We start from the raw sequence: 16,126 nt of genomic DNA on the forward strand, positions 1-16,126 counted from the left end.
CCAGAGGGAACAGCCGTTGTCCATGGTTTGGGTCTTGTTAACTTTAGGTATCCACGAATTTCGAGTTGTTTCTTTTTTTTTAACATGTAGATTATGGCTTATACACGTATGGTAAATCCAAAACCGACCATAGGAAACCGTTGTAACGGACAGAGAAACATTTGGATAATCTGTCTTCGGTCAGCGAGCTGTATTTAGTCCGATTTCTGTCCTATTTGTTTAACAATTTGAATGAAATTATTTATTTTTCATTTAGCAGTCGAATTGCTATAGCGCTAGCACACCTCCCTATATTTCATCTGTCATCTGCGATTAAAATCTAACCTCAATTGTCAAATTAAAAGTAAACAAGAATATTTATAGTGACAGCATATTAATACCAGAATGTACGCCTATAGTCCTATTATTGTAAGATTTTAGGACAACATGAACAAATAACACTATTTAACACATAGTAAGAGTTCCTCTATTGGTGGCCTTCTCAATTAAGGTAGGAAACTCCCCCCGACAATTCATCAGTGAGAGAAATGCAAGAGACTCCTCTAGTGTAGTGTTATTAATAAGTTATTTTTAGGTAGTAAAGCCGATTTGCTAGCTTAGCCATACAACATCGCAACTTTTATTGAGTCTAGAGTCCAGTTACCAACAAAGCCACATTTAAGAACCCCACTAACAAATGGGGTGTACAGTATTCTGTTGTTATTAGCAAAGTTACTTAGTTGAATGACAATGATATAATAAGGTGTGAAACATCTAAAAGCTTCAGTTCACTAGACAATATACAAGCCATCTGATCCAGTGTTCAGGTTGTGTTCAATCAATTTGCCAAAAGATATAATACTTAGATCAGTGCTCCATTTTAATTAAATTGTAACCCAACTTGGTTGCTGTAAAATGAAGTGTAAAGTGGCTAATGACTGTGCTTTTTAATTTACAGTTGTAGTTTCAGATCATGCACACAGAAGGTTGTAACACAGAATTCATTCTCCCACTATCTGTATTGCTAAGGAATGCAACCAACGATGTACTTAATAATTATTATATCAAGTCTATAATTATATCAGTCATAAAATAATGTAATATGGTTATTTGTAAGTATAATAGTGTGTTTTATCATAGGAATACAATAACAAAAAGTTTTCAATCAACATATCTATCTGCCACTGTACCCAAAGTGAAGGTGCAGGACGCTCATAAAAAGGCCTGCTTCTTAGCATATGCCAAGAATCATTGTACCCTTCAGCTGTTCACATTTCCTAGCAATAGGCATGCCTGCTTAAGTAGACACTATGTACTTTATGGCTTGCTCATAAGCAACCGAACTTCAGATGTGCCAAAAGCAGGCCCCCTTTCACCTATGCTCCAGATAGTAGGTATACTAAAAAATCTAAATATGTATTGCTATTTTATGAGCATGATATTTGTAGCAAACCATGTCCATACATGCTGCTCCACACAAGTAAGCAATTGGTCAGTAATAATGTATGTATGTATGTAATACGTAATGACATGCTTTTGTGTTTTATTGAAACATGTTTGTCTGCACTGAGAATATTTTTGACCTTCTAAGAATGGAAACATACACTTCTATTTTGTTTAAAAACATGCTTTAGTATAACTAAAGGAACTGTGTTGACAATCTACAGTATAATGTAAAACCCACCATGTTTATAACATACAAGAGGAGAATCAATGGGCAGTTTTATAAAAATAAATGTTACTTAATATTTTCTTAATTTCCTTCTATTGATGTTACTGATGTAAGAAAGTTATGGAATGCTACTAAATATTTAATTTAACATTATTGAACTGTCTTTAAGTAAAAATCTGTTCTTTTAAATAGTATGTATGTAAAAAATGTATTAAAATTGTTTGTAAAAGTGTTGGTTTTTTTAAAAAAGTCACAAAATTTTAAATTTTATTTTGTAGCAGGATTCTCTCAAAATTTCAAAAATCTAGACTAGGCTAGTTTGGTACAATTAATTGAATTATTAATACATTATCATTTAGACCACTTATCTTAATAGTATTCTATTAGTTCTTTAGTACGCAAACTCGAAATCATAGTCATTATAAAACAATTACGGATAATCAAAAATTCTGAACGCAGCCTGCCAAAAGTATTCGGCCCAACTCAAAAATCAACGCGGGCTTATTTTCAAATGACATGTCGTTTATCCTTTGTTTTTCAAATAAACATTTTGTATTTGCTAATTGAAGTTTTCTTGTTCTGTTTTATTACGTCCTTATACACTACCTATTACACTATTATTATACATATTACATTACTGAATATTTATTAATTAGATAAGTGAAATAAATTACCTAATTAACGGTTTGCGCCCCAGATAAAGGTAAGGCTTAAAATGCTTTTAAAATAACATTTTGGCAACATTTTTTGTTTTCAAGATGTTTTCCGTCGAATAACGAGTACAAATTATTAAATGGTACTATTCTGGTTGTACAGTGGAGGAAATTATCGGAAGATTCATATTTATGTTTGAAAATCGACCTCTGCCAGCGAGTACGACAATTAAAGATATGGTCCATAGATTTGAAAATACTGGGTGTACGCAAAACTGTACCAAATTTAGAGATCACGATTTTCCGCAGCCTCCCGAAGGTATCCGTCATCCTCGAAATGAAAATCAAGAGCAGCGCGAAACGGCAGTTTGCAGTTTGGCAGAAGTCAACTTCCCATGTAATAGTACTGCTATTGCTGCGGAGCTTGTCATTGCACCAACTACTGTGCGAAATATTTTAAAACGGAACAAGTACCGGTGCTATAAGTTACGCACAACACAAGAAATATTTCCGGAAGACTGCGAAAAACGAATGTTGTTTTGCGAAGACATGATTGAAAGGTCTAACCAAGACAATACTTTCATAGCTAATATTTTATTTACCGATGAGTCCTCTTTTTCCTTGCATGGTCGTCACAATCCGTCCGTTACTGTGGCTTATTCAAGGGAAAATAGGCATATAAGCGTACCTATTCGGACTCAATATCCGCAAAGGTCAATGTTTGGGCTGGCATTTTAAACAATCATATTATAGGACCTTTTTTTATTGATGGAAACTTAAATGCCAATAAGTATTTAAACCTTTTAAGAGAGAACGTGCTACCAGCTGTACATAATCTGAACATTAATTGCAGGAAATCTGGTTCCACCAAGACGGTTGTCCAGCGCATAATGCCAGAGACGTACAAGCATTTTGCACCAACATTTCCAAATCGTCTGATTTGCAGAAATGGTACTGTCTATTGGCCTCCTCGATCGCCCCAAATGACTTCTTTCTTGTGGGGCATGTAACCCAAAAACTTTACGGTCATCGTCACATGAAGGCTGACGATTTAGGCCAATTGCGACAGAAAATAGTTGAAATACTAGGTTCTATTTTAATCAAACTTTCATTAACGTGCGTCAGGAATTTTATGACAGGTTAGGCTACTGCTTGGCTAAAGCAGGAGATTTATTTGAGAACGAAATCAAATAAATGTTACGTTATTATTATTCTCTTAATCTATCATTTCTTTCGGTTTTCTTGCTGTTCTTGCCACTTCTGCATAAACAATTTGTTATAAGCGTCCCTAAATAAAGAAATCTGGTGGTCAAATTCTGGCATACTGGCCAGTAACAGTACATCACGCCAATCCACCGTAAGAAAAAAAGAATGAGCTGGACAGCCGGCATGTTAATACCAACACATGGTCATTTCATCGATTTAAATTTATTTCTTTATTTTCTTCGTTCTCTCTTAAGAAGTAGGTATTTTGTCGCGTTAATATTTCCATCAATAAAAAAAGACCAATATTATTGCCCACAATGTCACACCAAACATTAACCATTCAAGGTAGAACCTTTCTTTTTCAAAAAGAAAAAATAATAAAATGTTCTTGCGTAGCGAAGCACAACAATTAAGTTTTTTTTTTGAAAAACGTACATTTATCATACACACACAGGACATTCGTCATTTTAAACTAAAACTTGAATGTAACTACTTTAATATTTTTGTACTACTACAACAGCTGACATTTTTCGCTCACTTTTGACACATAAAGTACGCACACCTTTTCGCGGATAAAGTAGATTTCAATAGTTGTTACACTATTATTGAAATTGATGTTTCTCTACAGATATTACCAGTAACTTTGAGACAGGCATCAATGAGGAACAAATGGGCACTATATTGACACCATCAAAACTCTTGAACCAATGCTCTTGGTCAGTTACTACAATCACAATGCCCTCTGTGTTCAATGTTGATTATACAGGGTGTTTTATTAAAAATCAGTCATTCCAAATCATTGGCATCTATTTGGTTCATCCCTTACAATTCAAATAAGCTGTGGTCAGTTGTGAGGGAAGTTATAGTTTATAACGGCTACCTAATAATATACGAGTAGTTACAGTACGATACAATTTTTTTTTAAGCATTTAAGCTAAGTGCGTAGGATTAAGTAAGTAAGTATAATGATTTGAAGTGTTTTCCAAACTTTGAAGCTGTGATCTAGAAAGATTTACTTTCTGATGTTTTTTCCACATCTGAGACAGACATCACAATGGCTAAGATGCAAACAAAATACCAGACAGTAATTTCATTAGATTTAAACAAGAGTTTACACATGCATAGATTTATTTGCGCCAATAAAAACAAGTAAACTAAAATTTTCACGTGTAAACAAAGATTTGATGCAAGTTGTATCTTTGCATACATACAACTTGCATGTAAGTCGATGTTTATACGTGCAAATTTAATTTACTTGGACACAAGTTTTTATTGGCGCAAGTAAATCTATGCATGTGTAAACTCTCCTTTAAGCAAAAATAGGATAACTAAAACTAAACTTAATTAAAAACAATTATAAGTAGGTACCTACATTTACATACACATAAGAAGAATTTTGGTGTGTTTAGAGTGTCTATCTCATTTTACCCGAGATTGACCTCATTCTGACAAAACAGATAGTTTAGATAGTCTATGTTACTACAGTTCAAAACTCAGATCAATACTATCGCCAAACCAAAACCACCAAAATATGCTATTTGTCAAGTGTAAACTATAATACTATGTAACTATTATTATTATACATAATCAAAAAAAAACTGTCTCAAATAGTATGTAATTAACTTAAATTTGTTACTATCCAGTTATTAGTGTTCCTATTGTCACGACTAGCGTGACGTGTTGAATTTAATTCAACTTATTTGCCTGAGATCTCGTTTCAGCGTGAAAATAAAACACAGTTAACTTTACCATCAAGTTCTATTGAATACGTACTTAAACCTAACAACTCCTAACTTACTGACTAGTAAAATAACAGGTTTCCTAACCCAACGAAAACGTTACTAACTCCCAATAAAATCATAATAAACCAGGCGTAAATTAATACACAACATAGAAGTACGATAAACATACTTACATCTCTATAGAAGACAGAATCTTGGAGAGAGGCTTGTCACTTGGAGCGCGGTTCGCGATTAACTTTACTTGAGCGTTACGGACATGTCTAATTGACATTTGCGGTTCGATCACCAACGTGGTGCACAGCAAAACTGGACTGACTGGACAGAACTGGACTGAACTGACTGAACTGAACTGAACCTTCTTAGGGTACAACTTCCTTTTTATAGCATTCCAGACACTGGTTCCACCAATCAAAACTCCCAGACCTGGCATCGTCTAGCCGACAACTCGTGACGACCTTCGACCATCGGTACTTGGAAAACATTCCACATTATTTCGCAAATTCAGCAAATGCATCTTAATTGCAGTTGCACTCCGACCGCATTCCACAATTTAATGTTTCCGCTCAAGTAATATAAACATTCCATATTTTAATGTTTCCTTTCAAGTGAAATAACTTTGATTTATTATCCTTCGTGACATTTGCCCCTTCTCCATGAAACTGGCCCTCCAGTTTAAACCAAGAGAGGTAATTCCTATATTTGACAATTCTAATTACCAACCTAAGTTATCGCTAGCCTTATATAAAATTCATCTTATTATAATATCATTTGAAAAATGGAGTAAGCGAAAATTTTTAATTTTACTTTTTATCATATATTTTCTAAATGCTTACTTTCTCCATTTTCCGTCATCGCTTCGTCGTACCCAAAAATTATAATAATCCTAATCATTAAACTAACCCTTAAATTAACATAACACATTTGAAACCTTGGGTAGCCCTTAAATATGTACCATATATTGCAATATAAGTAGCTCTGATGTTGCGACTTTTTATTGCGCCATTGTTCGCACAAAAGTGTTTGTCACAATCATATATTGCCCTGACTATGACTTAACACATCGTCTTCCACTGGTCACCAAATAGTCCAGTAGCTGAAGTCTAGCAATGTCCATTCCATACTCCATAGTCTCTTCTGCTTAGGCTTTATTTTCATCATGTGGTTGACTCTGGTGATACTGTTAAATGTCATCTTCAATGGTCGTCCAATACTGGCTTTGCACAGCGCCATTTAGTACATTGGCTTCTTATGGCTCCCTCAAGCGGTTTTTACATGTAATGAAAATAAGAACAAAGGTTAATATGCGTTACTTAAGGCTTAATAATAACATATAATAATATATATTACACGCATATTTCTTTATATTTCAATTAAATTAATAACCTTCAACCGAGTGAATTTTATTCACTGGTATACTTCAAACCGATTGCAATAACTTCTGCATATGTTTAACTAATGTTCCAATTTCCATATCAACTAAGTTGTTTTAAAAACTGGAACATTGAACGTTCTAACTTCATTTCAAATCCGTGCGGAGAAATATTTTATTTACCCAAAACAAAAAATAAATTGACGATAACGTTTGATTGCTTCTTCCTTAGATTATCTGTAAACAAAAATAAGAAAGTAAATTATTAAAACGTAAACACAAAACAAATTTATGGTTGTCTAATGACCCTATGGTTTGAAATGCACTCTACCTAAGTAGTGTAAACAACCTATACTCGGTTTATTTTGTCTTGTCAGCGGTTTTGAGGTAGGTCAGGGTAACGCTTGTGTCATCATTATCATATTAATAACAGTGACGTACTTGACGCCTTTTAAAACTTATTACGCCTGTATTAACTTTACCCATCTTACCTTTAATTAAACAAGAAAAATGGTTAAATATCATTTATTTTCTTCGTGCTACAATAGTCATTATTATATAGATAAACTTTAAATATATAGTATATAATATTGATATAAAATATTGAACAATAATTGTTTCACTTGTCTTGTTCGGTTTGGGTCCCTCCGGGTTTCGCCTGATCAGTGTTTAACTGGTCCTCATTTCTTTCCTCACGTATAGGCACTTGATATGGTGCCGTACCACGTACACGTGTACGATTTATTTGTCTTCGAAGAGGCGTGGCAGCCACCTGCCGAGTCCAATTTGTCATGTTTGCTGTATTTAGTGGTGGCTCAACGGGATTCCAATTCTGTCGCAAAGTCACCCTCGGCACTTCAACTAATGTAGGTTCACCTCTTGATGGCACCCTAAATGGATGTCCCATCATTCTTGGTGGTAAATGGGGTCGGGGAGGTTCATGTAGTTCACGCCGCCTGAATTGTGAATTCCTTCTGAACGAACAAACATTGCATGCGCAACCATCCATAAACAGACTTCCCCAAATTTCCCAAAATTGTCTTGGTTGATAGAATGGCACCCTCGGAGGTGCGCAGATTGCACAACCACATCTTTCCGTAGGGTTTCTTCCTTGTCTCGTCAATAAATCAATATGTATCATCTGGTATTCCATGTGAATTATCTGGGTCCAAAGTGCTAGTAACGCCTTTGTGACTCCCAAATACACTATTCCTGGTCGCTGTATTTCTTGATGTAACTCCCATAAATGGTATAACGCCATGTCATATAAATGTAACTTAACATTTATGTCCGTAACACATCGGGCATAATATAGAAAACATCACAATCCACTCCATTTTTTATAAACTCTAGATCGGTATTTTTTCAAGGAAACGCACTCGCGGTACTATCACGGTACTTCGCTAACTAAAATGCAAATCACAGCGATGGAATATTTATATTCTCTTAATTTCATGTCAGCACTTTTACGGGACAAGTGCGGTCGCATATTATTCATTTGATGCATTTGTTTCGACCGAATACATTATGCTGATATTCAAAATTATCCAACACTAAAATAAAACGAAAACTCGTTATTTTAATCTGCCTATCCCCCCATTATCACATACCCCTGACATTTATATTTATTCAAGTATTTACTTGTTCGGCACCTATGGCATTTCCCGATATATTTAACGTCCCTCGTATTTTTTGTCTAAGTATGCCATTTTAATTATATCATTTTTTCCATTGTAGTCAAATAACTTGTAACACGCGCGCTTAGATAATCATTTTACACACTTTGGTGTAACTGCGGAAAATTAGACTAATATCCGTTCGTGAATCTTTCAATTGGCCATTAAATTCAGACGCGGATAAGAGAATAAAAATCCCTGAGCTCAGTAACTTCAAATTTAGGTACCACTCGGTATGTGAAGTTTGTACCCAACAAACGTAATATTTTCATTTCAACAAAATTATTACTTTGTATACAAAGTGTTACAATCTTTATGTCAGTTAGGGATAGACGGTGCCTTATTATCGTTTATTTATTTTACTTATACAGCACTGCATTCACAGCAGTTTTGTCATTTTATGGACGAAACGGTCCTTCACTTTTTTCCTCTCCAGTCACTTTCTTTGTGTGCCTTTGCGAGTGCAGTCGTTTTTTCTTTTTACTCCATTTGAGTGTAGTAGTGTTTTTTTTTTTCGTGTTTTCATCATGAACCGTAAGTAAATTTGTTGGCTTTGTTATTCACATTATAAAGTAATCCAATTTGTTGTTCTTTTCAAAACTAAAGATCCACAATCTTGCCCCCCAAGTGACAACCAAACTGGGTTTGGTAGGGGTTGCCGTCTCCGGGACTTCCGGAGACTTTCAACGATGCGCCGCCCTGGTGAAGGGCTCGCCGACGTTTGGTCTGATAATGACAGGGACATTGGTGCCAGGTCCGCTTCACCGTCCATTGGGCGCCACCAGGGTGTTACTTATCCGTCACCCTCATCTAACACCTCTGCGTGGGGGTCACCAGTACCAACAAGGCCATCGACGCCCCCGGTCCGCAAAGAGCGGCTTCCGAACGGGATTCCTGCTCCAACGGGGGACAATAATATTGAGGAGACAACCTCAGGAGACAGCAATTCTCCAACTTGGTGGTCTGGTGACCAGGTAACCATAAATGATACTGGTCACCGCATCTACTTCCACCACCACCATTACTGATTTTTTTTTTTTTTTTTTCACATTACTTTTATTTTTCAATTTTATTGTATTTTTTGTAAATGTGTAATTTTAATTGTATTTTTTTTCCCTCTTATTATTGTTATTATCTTTTTTTTTATTATTATTATTTATCTTATTTCGTTTGTTTGTTTCCTTTTTTTTTCTTTAGTAGTAATATACTCTTTAGTTATTCAAAGTTGTCTCTTTTGTGTGTTTTTCCCATCTTTTTTCCTTATAAAGGCGTGCATTCTGGGGTCCAGGGATCATAATAGGGTAATATTCTGCTTACGTGAACAACTTCTCTTTTTGCTTTGTCTGATCTGCCTTTCTGTATCTCATAGTCCACGTCCGACATTTTTCGTCTTATATAATAAGGTCCGAACCATTTAAGCAGCAATTTTTCACTTTTCCCAACTTTCCTTACCGGGGTGAAAACTTTCACTTGGTCACCCTCATTAAACTCCACATGTCTATGTTTACAATCATAGCGAAGTTTATCTATGTTTTGTCGTCTTTTTATGTTTTCAGCAGCAAAATTACGTATTGCCAGACTAGTTTCCCTCATTTGATTGCTATTAAGAGATTCAGTATGCGGCATAATGTTCGCTTCAGTTGGTAAAATAGGTTCTCGTCCATATACTAACATAAAGGGCGAGAACTGCGTGCTGTCTTGTTTCCCTGAATTATAGGCAAAAGTTACATGTGGTAAGTATTGGTCCCAATTTGACTGATTTGTGTTGGTGTACATTGCCAACATATTTGCAAGAGTCTTATTAAATCGCTCCGTAAGACCATTTGTCGCTGGATGATATGCCGTTGTAAATTGGCTTGTAGTGCCCATTTCTTTCAATAGTTTCGTCACCAATTCTGATTGAAACACTTTTCCTCTGTCACTTAATAATTCCTTAGGCGCTACATGTCTTGTAATTATTTTTTCCAAAATAAATTTTGCTACCGGCCCTGCTTTTCCACTTGGTAACGCCTCAGTTTCTGCCCAACGTGTTGCATAGTCTGTTGCTACCACTATCATGGTTTTACCATTGCTACTTCGGCGAAAAGGGCCTAAAAGGTCAATCCCCACCTTTTCAAATGGTGTTCCCACAGGAATTGGGTGTAAAAATCCTATCGGCTTTTGATTTTGCTGACCTTTTCTAGCTTGACAATCTGGACAACCCTTAACAAAATTTTCAACGTCTTTTTGCAACCCTTGCCAATAATACCGTTGCTTAATTTTTGATAGCGTTTTCGCTATTCCCAAATGACCACTCAGCGGTTCCGAATGGTGAGAATACAAAATTTCTCCCACTAACTGTTGCGGTATTACCAATAGCTTATTTCGACCTAAATCATTCGGATTTACTCGGTATAAAATTCCGGATTCAATCCTGAAGTTTTTTGCCTGCTTACGTAAACCAATTGTAGCATTTTCCGGGTTTTTGATTGTCATTATTATTTGGGAAATTTTTTCATCTTTCTTCTGTAACTCCTCAATATTACGAGTATCCAAAATAAATGTTGGTATTTCTTCAACGTCGTGTTTATCCGTATCTGGTTGCGGTACCGGATATCTACTTACACAGTCAGCGTCTTTGTGCGCAATTCCTGATTTATGGCACACCGTGTAATCAAATTCCGACAGTTTTAATGACCATCTAGCTAATCGACCCGTGGTGTCTTTTAATGTCTTTAGCCAACATAAAGCATGATGATCAGTTACGATTTTTACAGGTTTACCATAAATAAAGTGTCTTAAGTATGAAAGTGCCCATATAACTGCTAATCCTTCTAATTCAGTTATAGAATAATTTTTCTCCGCTTTGCTAAGACTTCTGCTTGCGTAAGCGATAGGGTGTAACTTATTTTTTGTGTCTTCCTGCAATAATATAGGACATGTCTCAATCACAGTATGTCTCAATATAGGACATGTCAATTATCACAGTAAGTTTTACAAAGTGATTTGAAATAATGGAGAGTGAAAAGAAAGTGTATTCTACTGAAGAAATTCAGAAAATCGCACCCGGGTATAAAGGAAAACCGGAGAATTTTGATCCCGCCAAGGGAAAGAAACGATTCGTCCAAAAACCAAAAGGGGAGCGGAAAACTACACTGCCACCACCTTCCAATTTAAATGCAACACCGACACCACAGCGAAACGATTCGATAATCTCAGAAGCGATTTTCGGTATTGACGTAACGGTGACGGAAATAGCGCCAAGACAGGTGTTTTCTGCAAATTATGCCAAAATAGTCGACATAGCAACAGAAACGTATGACGCCATGAGAGTAGATGAGAAGCAAATTGATCGAGTGATTGCTCGAGAAGAAGTTTCGTACTACGCTACTGCGTTAATGCAACTAAAGCTCATTGAGACAAAGGCAAAGCAGGGAGACCAACACCTCACTAGCGCGGAAAAAGATCTACGGAAAGCTACTTCCGATGATGTATTCAATGTCCCTCAGACGCTATTTACTTATTTAAAAGAAATAGGAACGTACACGGACAAAATGGGCAAGGAGACCAGACTCGAAGTGCCGCCACTACCAACTACGGTCGTGCAAAACTTCGGAGGTTACCACGCGGCAGAAATAAACACTGACACGCACGCCCTATTTGAAGAAGTACCATCATTAGGAATTGCTGGAGACATGGTCATGGCTTTGGCATCGGACGATGCTGAACCCGTACCAAACTTCCGAATAGGAAGACCAGCTGGCACCGTGTTCACAAACAATCTCATTGGAAGATTTTATCCAATTGGACCGAGGAGACCAGAAATCAAGCAGCGATTAGCGGGTTTCGGAATAACAGTAAATCACTTTACTGAATATGTTCCTGGAACGCGTTTTAACCTTCGTTACTTGCGGTCAATTTCAGATATACTCGGAAAGATGGAAACTTTCAGAAATGAGAAAGTAACAATGAAGAACCTGAGCCTCTCCGGAGGAGAAACGCAGGTAATAAAGACTCAGCCTATGGACACTAATGAGGCTGGAAGCTGGAGAGAAAGAAGCGTACAAGCACTCTCAGCAGCAACGAGCTCCACCGCAGTCATGGGGGCAGCAAATGTGTTTGGGTTCCAGTTATATAAAGAGGATGGACCCGGAGAAACACGAGCAGCCAAGATTGCAAACTGGAGTTGTATCATGGGTGCAGGATGGAATATGCCTGACGATTGGTACAATAATCGGAATATACGGCGAAACTTGCCTGATGGTATTGGTACCAGCAGGTTTAGAGCCATCTCTCTACGGCAAGACATCATTATGTCAAATGTGGTCAGAAGAATGATCAAAACGCCGAGATAGAGAAAATTTTGCGAAGCAAAGATTTGGTCGAAAGACAGACGCCCACTTAATTGTGGTTAAAACTGCGGACTCAAAGCATGCAAAAGAACTGGACTCAACTGAACTGAACCCCTCTCTAGGGTGCAACCTCTTTTTTATAGCATTCCAGACACTGATTCCACCAATCAAAACTCCCAGACCTGGCCTCGTCTAGCCGACAACTCGTGACGACCTTCGACCATCGGTACTTGGAAAACATTCCACATTATTTCGCAATTCAGCAAATGCATCTTAATTGCAGTTGCACTCCGACCGCATTCCACAATTTTAATGTTTCCGCTCAAGTAATATAAACATTTTTTAATGTTTCCGTTCAAGTAATAAATTTGATTTATTATCCTTCGTGACAGTATGCTTTCTTTACCAGAAGCTAATGTAATGGACATTAAATGTAGTCGTCTTAACAGATATCAATATCTTAATCAGTTAGTTCAATCCTTTTGGGCTAGGTGGAGCCACGAATATTTACATACTTTGAATCGTCGCTCTAAATGGCATATAGATAATAATAAGTCTGTTAGAGTTAGTGATTTAGTAATACTACATGAAGACAATGTTGCGCCTTTAAAATGGACATTGGGGCGAGTGATAAATGTGTTTCCAGGTTGAGACGGTGTTGTGAGAGTAGTGTCAGTGCTAACATCTAAAGGTGTTTTTAAAAGAGCCATCACAAAAATCTCAATTTTACCAATTGAGTAGTGCTTCTCCAATTTTTTGTGGTATTTTGATATTTAGCATAGTTTTGCTATTTTAGATTTAGTAATGTTTGTTGTTTTGCTTTTAAGTAATATTAGCGTTGAAAGTATGCAATGCCTTTCAAGGGGGGCGGTATATGTTGCGGTTAGAATAAATAAACAGTATCAACTACTCCCTCCCCAATATGTCACGTGTACAACGCGCCATGGGCGGCCATCTTGAATGTAAGACTAGTTGTTTAAGAATAAGTGTACGAGGAAGAAGCCAGTTGGTGGTCTGGAGCTTTCCCGCCAAGTTTTTTAATTGAATATAGTTTCAGTTTGTTAAGAAAGAGTGTTATTAAAATTATAAATATACAGTCCACTTAATAGCTATTTTGGGCAGCAGTAAGCCCAACAAAATCAACGTTACTATCCCTAGCCAAAAGAAAATAATACCTAAAATTTCTTTTATAGCCCACACATTATTTTCCTCAATCTGTATAATACCCCAAAAGATACAATAAAAAAAAAACTCAACTATTGTTTTTCATCCATCTCAAAACAGACCGGCGCACAGAGGGGCAAGATTCAAAATTTGTGGCAGAAATGTTTATTACCAGAATTCTAATAAATTAAAGGTTTGGTATTAAAAATAATATTTAATTTATTAAATTTGACATAATTATAACATAAAACTGGGTAAAATTCTATGATTATTATAATTTTTTCTTCATCATTAAAATATTCAGAAAAAAAACAAATGTGAGTTTGTTTCCTGGGCTTGATTTTAAAGAAAATACCTATATTTTTATTGAGTATCTTGATTCAGAGAGTTTTTTTTCTTAAATTCGGCATTAGTTAGAATTTCTTTTATTGGTCAACTAAATTTCTACTCAAAAAATATATTTATTCTTTCTTATGGTAGTTTTTGCAGCATAATCGATTTTGAGAAGTAGTATAATAATAGTTTATTTTGCTTGTTTTAGAGGTACACATACATAACAATACATGATCACATCCTTAAATTGTGAAATTACCTCTGCTGCTGAAATAACCTCGGCCTCGGCCTCGCCTCGCCTCGTTTCTTCAAGTAAAATGATTAACAGAGGAAAATAGGAAAATTTTTAGGTAACTAAATTATATAAAAACAAAAACAGTAGAGAAATAATGTGAACATTTCATAAACAATACGTTGACATTTTTATGTATCACAAAGTCCTATTCAAAACAAAACTTAACACAGTTCCACATCAGAAGCACTGTCCTCATCACTAGAGTTCATTTGATCATATTCCGATTCATCTTCTTCTGGGGAAAGTAAGTCCAGAACTTCCTTCTCAAATGACTTGCTTTTCTTCTTGGGTAATTTTCGTATACTAGAAATTGCCGGATCCGATGTTACCAAAAGTCTTTTAAACACATCTTCAAGTGTTTGCTGTCTAGAGCATTTACGAGCATAACCTTCCCTGTATTGCTTGATGCTTTTATTTAGCGCCTCTTGGGCTTCCTCGGATAGATAGTCCGATAGGGAGGCAAAACGACTTAATAATATCTGGTCCATGTACAAGAATTTTGTGGAGAGTTGTGGGCATGTTGTACCATGGGTATCTTTCGACTAATAATCTAGCTGTTTGCAGGCTAAATGTTTTAAACCTATCTATATTTATTTTAAAGCCAGATGAAATGGTCTGCAGAATAATTTTTAGTCTTGTGATAATATCTGCATCAATACCAGTAATTTCAGAGGATATAAATACATTTTCAAAAAATCGCCCGGCAGTATTTCCATCGTTTGAGCTACCGAATCCAGGTTTTGGGCGATCAACAATCAAACCCATTCGCGTTTTAAACTGCTCCTGAATTTTTCTTTTGGTTTCAGCAACTACCTTCTTATGGTCCACACCTCTTGCTTGCCATTTTTTAATTGGCATTTTATAGGACAAATGTAGCAAATACTCAAAAAACCGAATCCAGGCATGCAAACTAGAAAGACCGAATGACAAAGTTGATGGCTTAATTTCTCTTTTCAGAACTAGATCAATGTTGTTAAAAGATGTTGATGTTGCTCCACAAATATAACATTTTTGTGTAGACGTTGTCGACGATGCCGCATTGCAAATTTTTCCGTCAATCATGGTAAATAATAAACTATGAGATATATTGAGAAGCTTTCCTCCTAAGTTTATATTTGTAGCCTGAAGCTCTTTTATCTGATTTTCTATATATGTTTTTTCTCTAACGATGATGACAGGAGTTTCGTGGATAAATTGTATTCTAATTGGCCGGCAAAATCGTGGTGAGCTGGTTCTTGGGTTCTGCCAAATAACTATATGTTTTTCAGGGGTTTCATATATTAATCGAAGAGGTACAAAGGATGTTATAAATATAGAGGCATCATCAAACTCTTCATCGTAGTTATATTTTTGTTTATATTGGTATTGACCAGAAGTTCCGTCACTTCCCCACTTAGAAATCAATGTTAATCGAATGTCGTCATTTTCAGTAACTGAATGCAATACCTCTTGCTGAACTTCAACAATGCGTTTCACAGTATGATCGAGAAGTGCCTGTAGCTTTACCTCGGCCACTTTGCCGTTTATTTGCATATGCTCTTTTGACGGATAACAACGTTTTTTAGCCTCCTGAATTTTCTTGTAAGACGGAAATTTCTTTTTATCTGCTTTTCTAATAATATTGTATTGATGTCTAGTCAATTTAGCTTCTATTAATACGGATAAAGCTTTATCTTCAGACAGATACAGTTGTAACGAAGTTACTA

Source organism: Ips typographus, unplaced genomic scaffold (assembly GCF_016097725.1).
Source record: "Ips typographus isolate SLU unplaced genomic scaffold, UJ_Ityp_2.0 IpsContig94, whole genome shotgun sequence".
Classification (NCBI taxonomy): Eukaryota; Metazoa; Arthropoda; class Insecta; order Coleoptera; family Curculionidae; genus Ips; species Ips typographus.